The following is a 10,724-nucleotide window of genomic DNA, read 5'->3' on the forward strand; positions in this document are numbered from 1 at the left end:
GGCTGTAAAATCCGGATTCCCTGTCTAGAGGAGGGACCACCTCGATGGCCTCCTTCCTTAATAGGGTATTCACTTCTCGTTCCATAGCCAGAGCCTGCTGGGGGCCGACCACAGTCGGTGTAACCCCGTTGAACTTCGGTGGTGGAAGACCGAACTGAATGCAATAGCCTCTTTCTATTGTACGCAGGACCCATTGAGATACATTTGGCAGTAGCTTCCACGCTGCTAAATAATCTACTAAGGGAATCAGTCTCTCGAGACTGACCTCTGGTGTAAGAGGCCCCCGAAGGGGCGGCGAGCATCCCAGCTCCGCTACGCTCACGGGCGGAAGTAACTGGGAGTGGCGCTCGCTGGAGGCCGCTGCGCCCTGAAACTCTGGCAGGGTTGGCAGACCGACCTCCTGAGGGTACTGAGGTGAGACGGGCACCGTGTAATGAGGTGAACCGCGCTCTACCCCAGCAGGGGCTACCCTCTGGATCCTGGCGTCAGGATCTTTTCGTCGAGGACTTCCGGGCTTCGATGACAGATCTTAAATCGGCTTTCGCCCTAGCAGCCCCCGACTCAGAGCGTCGTTGCCCTCGGCCCCGACGTGGGGGAGCACGAGTGGCGACGCTCTGCTTCTGCGCTTCCCGGTGTGAGGAGCCGGTATGTGGCGTGGTCATCTCCCGCCCAGATGCACCACGAGAGCGACGAGGGAGGAAACTCTGGAACGCCGCCGCCTGCTTGTGCGCCTCCTGGAACCTGTCGACGACAGTATTAACTGTGTCGCCGAACAGGCCCGAGGCTTGAAGCGGGGCATCCAGGAGGCAGACCCTGTCTCGTTCCTTAATTTCTGACAGGGTCAGCCACAAATGCCTCTCCGCGGCCACTAAAGCTGCCATAGACCGCCCAATTGCGCGAGCGGTCTCCTTAGTGGCGCGGAGGGAGAGATCAGCGGTCTTTCTGAGTTCTTCAACCTCTTCAGACTTAATCCCCTCCCCCTCATCGACATCTCTCAGCAGGTCAGCCTGATAAGCTTGCAGGACTGCCATAGTATGAAGGCACGCCCCAGCCTGACCTGCTGCCACATAACCTTTGCCCACTAGCGATGATGTAACTCGAAGCGGCTTAGTGGGCAATGTCGGAGCCTTTAGAGACGAGGCCGAACCGGGTGACAGATAGCCCGCAAGCGTCTGTTCAACCCGTGGCATCGCTCTATAACCACGCTCTCCCAGCCCCATCACGTTGCCATAATATAGTGAATCAGGGCCAAAGAGGCGGGTCGAATAGGGGTGTTTCCACGATCTCGATAACTCATCATGGAGATCGGGAAAATATGGAAGGCTCCGACGTGGAGGTGGTTGCTTCGGCCGCAGAAAGCGTTCGTCTAATCTGCTTCTCTGCGGCTCAGTCTGTTTTTCAGCAGGCCAGTCGATTTTTAATTTATCTACTGCCCGCGTGACCACCTCCAAAAGCTCCTCATACTGGGGCGACAGGGGTGGCGAATCCCCAGCAACAGTCTCCACATCGACCTCCTCGGAGGACGAGAGGTGAAGAGCTGATCCCTCACCCTGGGGGGAAGAAACCGACGAGCGTGCTTCCGAACCCAGGGTTTGGGCGCCGGATCTGGCAGATGAAGAAGGAGATAAGGACTGGCCCGTCTCCATTCTTTCTGACAGATCCACCTGCGAACCCCACGAGTGCAGCAGCCGCTCTGCCTCGGCAGAAGCGGGGCCAGCACCGCGAGGAACGCTGGTGAAGGCTCCCTCCTCGAAGAGAGCCCTCCGGGATCGAAGCGTCCGCATTGGCAAACGTTCGCAATGCGGGCAGTCGGCCCCCTCGAGAGCCGACTCAGCGTGCTTCGATCCCAGGCAAGCCACGCACAGCCTGTGTGTATCCCCACTCGTAATGTAGCGAGTGCAGGGAGGAACACACAGTCTGTAACGCGGCTTGGAATCGCCCTTCAAATGTTTGGTCTTTTGCTTTTGCTTAGGCATATTGAGCTGTTTTAGCGATCTTTTTAAGCTAAGGGACAGACAACAATAAATAGGATACGATATTCAGAGTCGGTCTCGTCAGGGACGTTCCCCAAAAGCGTTTCGACGCAGCTCGAGTTCCTGAAAAGGAACACTTTATTTTGTGAGAACAGCAACTTGTATTGTAGCACAAAGAAACATTACAACTAACATATCTAAAAGTTAGAGTAGTCAAAAATAAATAAGTGTAAGGCCCTTGCTTTGAATGACTTTAGCGCATCTGCATCTACAGGACATATACTGTATATAGACATATATAGACATATATAGACATTCTCATACTATACTGGTATGATCTCGGTCCACTCTTCTTCCAATCTTCTTCCGCAGTTTGGTGACTGAAGTTGGTTTCCTGGCCTTTGTCACCAAGGATTTTCCAGAGATTTTCAATTTGGCCATTTCATTATTTCAGTGTTTTCATCTTCAAGGATTACCCATTTTCCTGTGTGACAGGACAGTGTGACAGTGTCCTACTAAAAACTTGCTGGCTGATTTGGTAATGACAGAATGGAAGAAACCACATGTTGCCGCAGGAGGCTCTGATTAACATCTGCATTCACCTTGCCATGTATCTGTATAAGAGGCCCAACTCCTGTTGCAGAAAACATCCCCCAAAATATGACACTTTCTGCTGTTGAGGGGTTTGGTCATTGAAGAGTGGGCTCTCAGTGCAAATTCTTAATTCTCTTAAATGTCGAGACACTGTATGCCGAGACATATCTTTACCCTGTTCAGCGCTGAACTGGCAAGCAATTCCAGCTGCAGTGTCGATTCCACATTTAGAGTCTCTGCATTATCCTGTCCTCTCATGCATTTGTCTTTTGTGGGCAACCAAACTTTTGGGGGGACTTGAATGAGTTAGTGACACTGCAAAGATGCAATATTCTAGAAATCACAGATTTGGGACAACCAACTTCTATTGCTATGGCTGCTGTTGGCCTTCATCTGGACAACCTGCTGTCAGAGGGTTTCAGTCACTTTAGAATGGCTTAACATCTTGCAAAATAAGTGAAAACTGGAAAGTTATGCTGGGGGTTAAAAATGGATTTGACAACTAATTAAGGAAATTAGCACTAGGTGACAGATTAACACCAACAACTGGTAGGTATCTGTAAGTGTTCTCTAATCTAATTTAAGTTGTTTTAAACTGTGCTTCAGAATATATTTAACTCGTGAAATATGCTTATAATAGCACTTTTACTCCAGTTAGGATAACTTCAAATAGGACTAAGCAGTGACCTCGAAATTTAGGAAATTGTAGGTTGTTTTTTTTTAATCTCCACTGTAGATGAGTTAGTTTTTTCATCAGATTTGGAGAAATGTAGCATTTCATTACTTGCTCATCAATGGATGCTCTGCAGTGAATGGGTGCCGTCAGAATGAGAGTCCAAACAGCTTCTAAAAACATCACAATAATCCACAAGTAATCCACACAATTACAGTCCAATAAATGTCTTAAGAAGCTAAAAGCTGTGTATTTATAAGAAACAAATACATCATTAAGATGTTATTAACTTCAAACCATTGCTTCTGGCTAAAATAGGAGTACAAAATCCATGATAACCCTTCCTCCAGTGAAAAATCCTGATATTTATATACGTCACATGGTCTAGAGTGTCTGTATGGTGTGCACAAATTTACGCCTTTATTTTTATTTACAAATCCCGTAAGATATGCACATTTTAATTTCAAAATGTATTGTTATAGACATGGTGAGTCAGACAGTTTTTTACACAGCAAAAAATAAATAAGGCCTATCTCCATTAAAGTACAGGCTATAAAACTTCTAAATATATGTTTACTTTATAGGCAAAATTGCATATATTTGAATAGCAATGTGATGTCTCAAAAAGCATTTATAGTACGTATCTCATATTTTCCTAACATATTGTACCCTTAACTGCATTAAACATGTTGTCACATGGATGAAAATGCTTGGAAATAATATCCAGATTATTACAACTTTGTGTTGTTACCTCCAAAAATGGCTATTTTGGGGAGATGATGGGGTGGAGATTCATGTACGCACAAGCTTCCGCTGATCGGGTACAAAGGGATTTTTTCACAGGTTCTGGTGTACGCATGGCTTTATAAATCTGAAAACTTTTGTACATATGCAAAAAAATAAGGATGAAATTTACTTAACATGTTATACATGAGGCCCCTGGTCAGAATCAGGAGAGAAATCTGAACAGATCAACCACCATTTACAAGCCATGCTACGTTTGTCCAAATCTGAAGAAGAAACAAACTCATCTACATTTTGGATGGCCCGAGGTTGAGCACACATTTTCAGCAAATTTTTAATGTTGAGTGAACTACTCCTTTAATGCGGATGCAGTAAGGGTTTAGCTAACCAACATTATGTAAGGGTCACTAATAAAAAGCTTTACAAACAACACATTCTTCAAGTGAAGAACAGCAGTAAACCTATTTTCTTTGGCATGTCTGTTCAGTTTGTCTCTTATGAGTTCTAGGGAATCAAGATCTGGAGTCGGACGGTCCGGGTCACTACTACTACGAGTGCTCCTTGTGAGTGTTTTCTATGTTTAATTGTTCTTGCACAACATTTCATGAGTTTCAGATCATTATCTTGATGAAGTTCGATTGCAACATATAACAATTGCTGTTAATAGTGTTCATCGTCTGTTTGATTATGTCTTTGATTACAAAAAGGGGGCAAAGAAAGTAGACAAAGAGAACCCAATCAGACAAATGAGACAAAACTATATACTTTGTCATTTATTTATTGAGAAAAATGATCCAGTCGTACATACCTGTGAGTGTCAAAAGTATGTGAATCTTTGCTTTGAGTATTTGGTGCGACCCACTTTTGCATTAAAAACTGCAGGTAAACATTTCCCATAACTGGTGATCATTACTGCACAAAATCTTGTAGGAATTTTAGCCTTTTCCTCAGTACAAAACTGCTTCAAATCTGTGATGATGGTGTGTTTCCTCATATGAATGGCTTGATTCGGCTCCTTCCACAACATATCATTTTAATTGAGGTCTGGAGTTTGACTCGGCTAAAACAGTTCTTCTATAACCATTCTTTGGTAGAACAACATGTGTGCTTGGGGTTGTTGTCTCACTGCATGACTCACTTTCTTCTGAGATGCAGTTCTCCGATGTCCTGACATTTTCTGTTTGAATTTGCTGGAAGAATTTATTGTTCCATCAATGTAGGCAAGCTGTGCTGGCTCAGATGCAACAAAACAGGCCCAAACCATGATACTACCACCACCATGTTTCATAGATGAGAGAAAATTCTTATGCTCGAATTTCGTCAAACATAACACTTCTCATGTAAAAATGAAAAAGCTATATTTTTGTCACATTTGTCCACAAAACATCTCCAGTATTCCTCTGGCTTGTCCACATGATCTTTAGCAAGCTGCAGAGGACCAGCGATGTTCTTTATGGAGAGCAGTGGCTTTCTTCTTGCAACTCTGCCATAGACACCATGGTTGTTCAGTGTTTTCCTGATGGTGGACTCATGAACATTAACATTAGCTAATGCGAGTACAGCCTAGTTGTAGAAGTTTTAGTAGAAGTTACTTTGCAACCTTGTAGACTTACAATTCTTGCTTTTGGAGCGATCTTTGCTGGTGGACCACTTGTGGGGAAGGTCTTCACTTTCCTCCATTTGTCCACAAAATTTGGAGTCCAAACTCTTTAGAGGTGGTTTTGTATCCTTTTCCAGCCTGATGAGCAACAGGAACTCTTTTTTTGAGGTCCTCATAGATCTCCTTTGTTCGTCCCATGATACACTTCCACAAACATGATCAAACTTTGATAGAGCCCTGTTCTTTAAATAAAACAGGGCAGACAGTGACACCATTGATTAAAACCACCTCTGAACAGAGGGACTCTAATTTCACCTTCAAATTAATGGTGTATTAAGCACTATTTGAAAAACTATTTTGACCACAGTGTCCCAAAACACACTTGTAACAGTAAAGGTCATGTCTAGTAATTATAGAGACAAGAGAGCGCTCAATTTGAGTGCACAGGACGGATACTAGCAGATTGAATAAAAAGATTTATCCTATAAAAAAAATCCTGGGTGATATTTATGCATAAATACAGGAAATTCTAAATGGTTCTCAAGTTTTCAAGCCTGTATTGTATTCATCATGTTCATTATATCAGTAAAATGTGAAATGGTACAGAGCTGAGGCTGTAAGCAGAAAGTAAATGGACTTGATTACCACATCTATTTTTTCTCTAATAGAATCTATCTATAATAACATGATTTTCAAGAGTCAGCCAATGGAACGGATGCCAAACACCAAAATGCAGTTATAAACTGTTTAAATCACTGGATTCAGTCAGATTTACTGAATAGAAAGTGCTGTTTTTGTGTCTGTCGCTGTCTCTTTCAAACAATGAGTGAGTAGTTCGCTCCAGTATTTTATTTTACTTTATAAAAGCCTATATTGCCTATATATTTTTTTGTAGTTCTTTTTTTGATTAGTCTTTGGCAATGCTAGAACTTTTCTTGAATTTATGAGTGCCGAAGTCAATGTTTATTGTGAAACTGGCATAACCAAGCTTTGAAATGTTGGTTTTAAAAGAGAAAACTACTGAAGAAAACTCCTGTTGTTGCAGACTTTTTGCAAATTAGTTAGCGTTAGCCTCATTAAGCTAATGGCTTTTTACATTAAAGCTATTGTGTGAAATGTTCATATAATGTTAAGTAAACAGTTTGATTTTATGTCATGATAGTAGGGTGATTCATTAGTGATATTTAATTGTAGGCTTTGTGAAGTTCAAATGTTAGCATGTTGGTGTGGTTGTTAGCATGCTTGCTGCTCAGTGTTTACATACAGTGTAACACACCTCATAGGTGCTAATGCACTCATTTATCACTGTGATGTGTTGGAGATGAGCATGCGGCGTGTGCCTGAAGTCAACACACAAGCACTATGTGCATAGTTGCCCTGGTCATGCCCTGATGGGAAATAAAAAAGCCTGGAAGAAAACAGGAGAAATTGCTCTCAAGGTCATTTGAAATCCAACACGAGAGATTTATGAGTTATGCTGTTATACCTTGTTCCCTTCTCTTTACCAGCGACCCCTGGCTTTATGTCTAGTGCTAAGTGTAAGTAAAAGTATTGATGAAATAGTGATTTATAGTGATTTATTTTCCATTGAGCTACTGTGCTTTTTAAAGTGCCAGTAAAAACAATCTTACAAAAGATTTCAATTCCACATAAATGCTGTTTTTTTGAACAGCAAAGAATCCTGACAAATCAAATTGTCCACAAAAATATTGTGCTGCACAGCTGTGTTCAACATTGATAATAATCAGAAATGTTTCTCGTGCAGCAAATCAGCATATTAGAATGATTTCTGAAGATCATGTGACACTGAAGACTAGAGGAATGATGCTGAAAATACAGCTGCCCATCACAGGAATAAATAACATATTAACATATATCTTAAACTGTAAAAATATTTTTGATCACATAAAGACAGCCTCAGTTAGCAGAAGAGACTTCTGGGCTTCTTCGTAAATGGGTCACACTTAGCTTCCTCCCGCCCGAAAACGGGCGAAGCCTTAAAATTGTACTTTACTTTTTCCCAGGATAACCAATCAAATATATTTTTGTTCTATAATTTTTTCTGATTATTATTTAGAATTTTTAGATTTTTTTTATGATACTTTGCATTAATTATATAATTTTTATGAGCTATTTTTTCCATTAGAATTAATATATCATTTTTTATTTTATATTTATTTAAAAAAAAAATCAATAAATGCAGCATTTCACATCAAAATAGAGTGCCAGCCTAAAAAAAAAATGTTCCAGGAGAAGAACTTCATCTAGTGGCTTTAAAAAATAGCCACTTTTGTGTAATGTCCTGTACCAGCCTGTAGGCTGTCTATAGCTTCCTATATATCCTATATAGAAAGGCTTTTTGATTCCTTTTGTTGTTTTAGACATGATTTCTCTATCTTATTCGTTTTTTTTTTTATTTAGATATACATTTAGATATTCTAAAAGATGATTACTTTATTTTCTTAACAAAAATGTTTAGATAAGTATCAGGTTTTGCATTATGATTACAATCAAACTATAGCATTTGGTTAGAAAGGGAACACAATGTGTGTGTGTGTGTGTGTGTGTGTGTGTGTGTGTGTGTGTGTGTATGTGTGAGTGAATGTGTGTGTGTGTGTGTGTGTGTGTGTTGCATTTGAGCGAGAGTCTCTTTTTGTATTTTTTATTTATTTATTTTTGCATATTCTCAAAATTTGCTGTTGCAGTCTTACCAGTCTCTCTCTTTCTCTCTCTCTCTCTCTCTCTCTCTCTCTCTCTCTCTCTCTCTCTGTGTGTGTGTGTGTGTGTGTGTGCATTTGAGCAAGTTTTTTTTTTCATTTATTGATTTTATGTGGAATATTCTACAAATTTGCTGTTGCAGTCGCCAGTTTATCTGTGTATGTGTGTGTGTGTTTGTGTGCGTGGGTGTGTGTGTGTGTGTGGGGGGGGATCTTATTTGCACTCTTGATGTTCTAGAGTGTCACCCCTTCATTGCTGTACACTTTTTTTCAGCACAGTTGCTGATCTGTAGCTTGTACCACCAAAAGTTTCTCTGAGTTTTCCTATTTTTTCGTATTTCCCATTCATTTCCTATGTCGCCCGTTTTCGGGCGGGAGGAAGCTAAGTGTGACTTTTTTTTTTACGACCCTTTAACATATCAGAATCATCTCCTTGATTTTTTTGTGTGTTCATATAGGTAATACAACAAAAGTCACCAAGTTTCATCCCCATCCGATGAAGCAAAAAAATTAAACATTTCAAAACGTTCAAGTTTTCGCCCGTTTTCGGGCGAAGAAGCCCAGAGGGTTAAAAAAACACCTTATTCCAAGCGTTTGACCAGTAGTGTACATCTTTCATCATATAGCAGTTCGGATTTGGCTATTTTTGAAGCTCTTGATGTTAAGCACGGCCGTCAGTGATGTAAGAGTTAGTTCGATGTTTCTGCACATGTGTTTATCCTCTGTTCTGTTTTGTATATCTGTCGCTCATCTTGACCCTGCGAGAGAGATCATGAGAACTCACTTCAGCTTCAGACTGTCAGACTGCTCAAGTTCGTTGCCCATTTTGTTTACATCTGCGAGACACGTAGCATCAAACGCCGGAAAGCTGACCGGACACAGTCGTGATTCACTTTCATAGAGACGGACTCTTTATCACAGGAATTCAGAGTCAAACGATTTATTTCATAAGCAGAGAGTTTGTTCATTAAGCTACTAGGTTTCAAAATGACAAATTCACAGGGATCATCATTTGCATATCTTAATAGAAGATGCTTAAGATGTTCCCTTAAATTATCAGTAGTCTTCTCTATACTTTAGATGAGCTCTTACATGTAAGTATTTCATCTTTATTTTATCTTGAATTATTTGTCCATTGGTTTGAATTGCATTAGTAAGATCTGCATAGCAGTGGAGCATGTTGTTATTTTAATATATGCATAATATGCATGTCATTAAAGTGAAAAAAGCATATGCAAATGTGGAAGTTTGTCTGATGATGAATGTTGCATTAATGCATTAAAGTCAATTCACTTTCATTTTGATAATGCATCGTAATTGTCTTCCTGAATGAAGAACGTTAAATTCCTATCCCTAATAGTAGACTGTGTTAAAAGTGGATAATTGTACATTATGGCAGGTAATTATCTTAATGAGTGAAGTGCTTGCATGCTGCTGAAGGTCTAGTAAAGTTCATTTCTATTAACATTTCTATTAGCACAATAAGAGCAGAGGCGTCTGGTGTTATTTATTTTTATTTTTTTTTTGACAAATGGCTGGCACGTAATAAGGTGAGTTTAGTTTGAAGACCAACCCAGAGGCTTTTAGATGATGGCTGGCTCATAACAGTGATTTATTGAGATGTAAGCAAATTTATGATTGGTACTTTCCACAAATGTGGTATGGCTTGATGTCCTATTCATGCATATTATTAAAATTTTGACAAATTTAGTGTCGACTGCAGTCCACAAGCTCAAAAATTCAACACTGTTTCCCAAGTTATTGTAAGAGAAAATTATTAAACTAATATTTTTCTTTAATATCAGCAGCTTCAAGACAACATTTGGTCCCAAAAAAATGAACCTAATAAGTTCAAGTTTTGAAACCTTTTTAATGTTTCTGGCATATTTCTGCAGTTGTTTTAACTATATAAAAGGTTTAAAATTTCCTACATTTTTAGCAACAGGGTTAAAATTAAACCAAAAATATTTAACTATATAACTTGCACAGTTTCTGATGTTTTTATTTCTTTAGTATTATTATTATTATTATGGGTGTTGAATAAAAAAAAAAGCTTTGGATAAAAATATTTTTTAAATAATAGTAATAATAACAGAAATAATGTGAAAATGTTAGGGTGAAAAAAGATGACTTAGTTTTCAGGCCCTGTTTAATGCCCTACATGGAACGTGTTACTTGTTACTTTTTTTTAGTTTTTTATTTATTCTAATTATAGTTATAAAGCCTTTTTATATTTTGCAGGCTGCATAACATTGAAGCTGACTCTGTGACCAGTATTTCTTTCTCTCCCATATTTCTACAGTTTTGGTGATCTAATAATACATAAGAAACTGTTGATGAAAATGCTCCGATTGTGTAACTGAAGAGTTCTCTTTAAAAGCTGTGTTGTGTTTGCTTTGTGTTTCATAAGCCGTAGCAGTGAA

The sequence above is a fragment of the Carassius carassius genome, chromosome 40, assembly GCF_963082965.1.
Source record: "Carassius carassius chromosome 40, fCarCar2.1, whole genome shotgun sequence".
Lineage (NCBI taxonomy): Eukaryota > Metazoa > Chordata > Actinopteri > Cypriniformes > Cyprinidae > Carassius > Carassius carassius.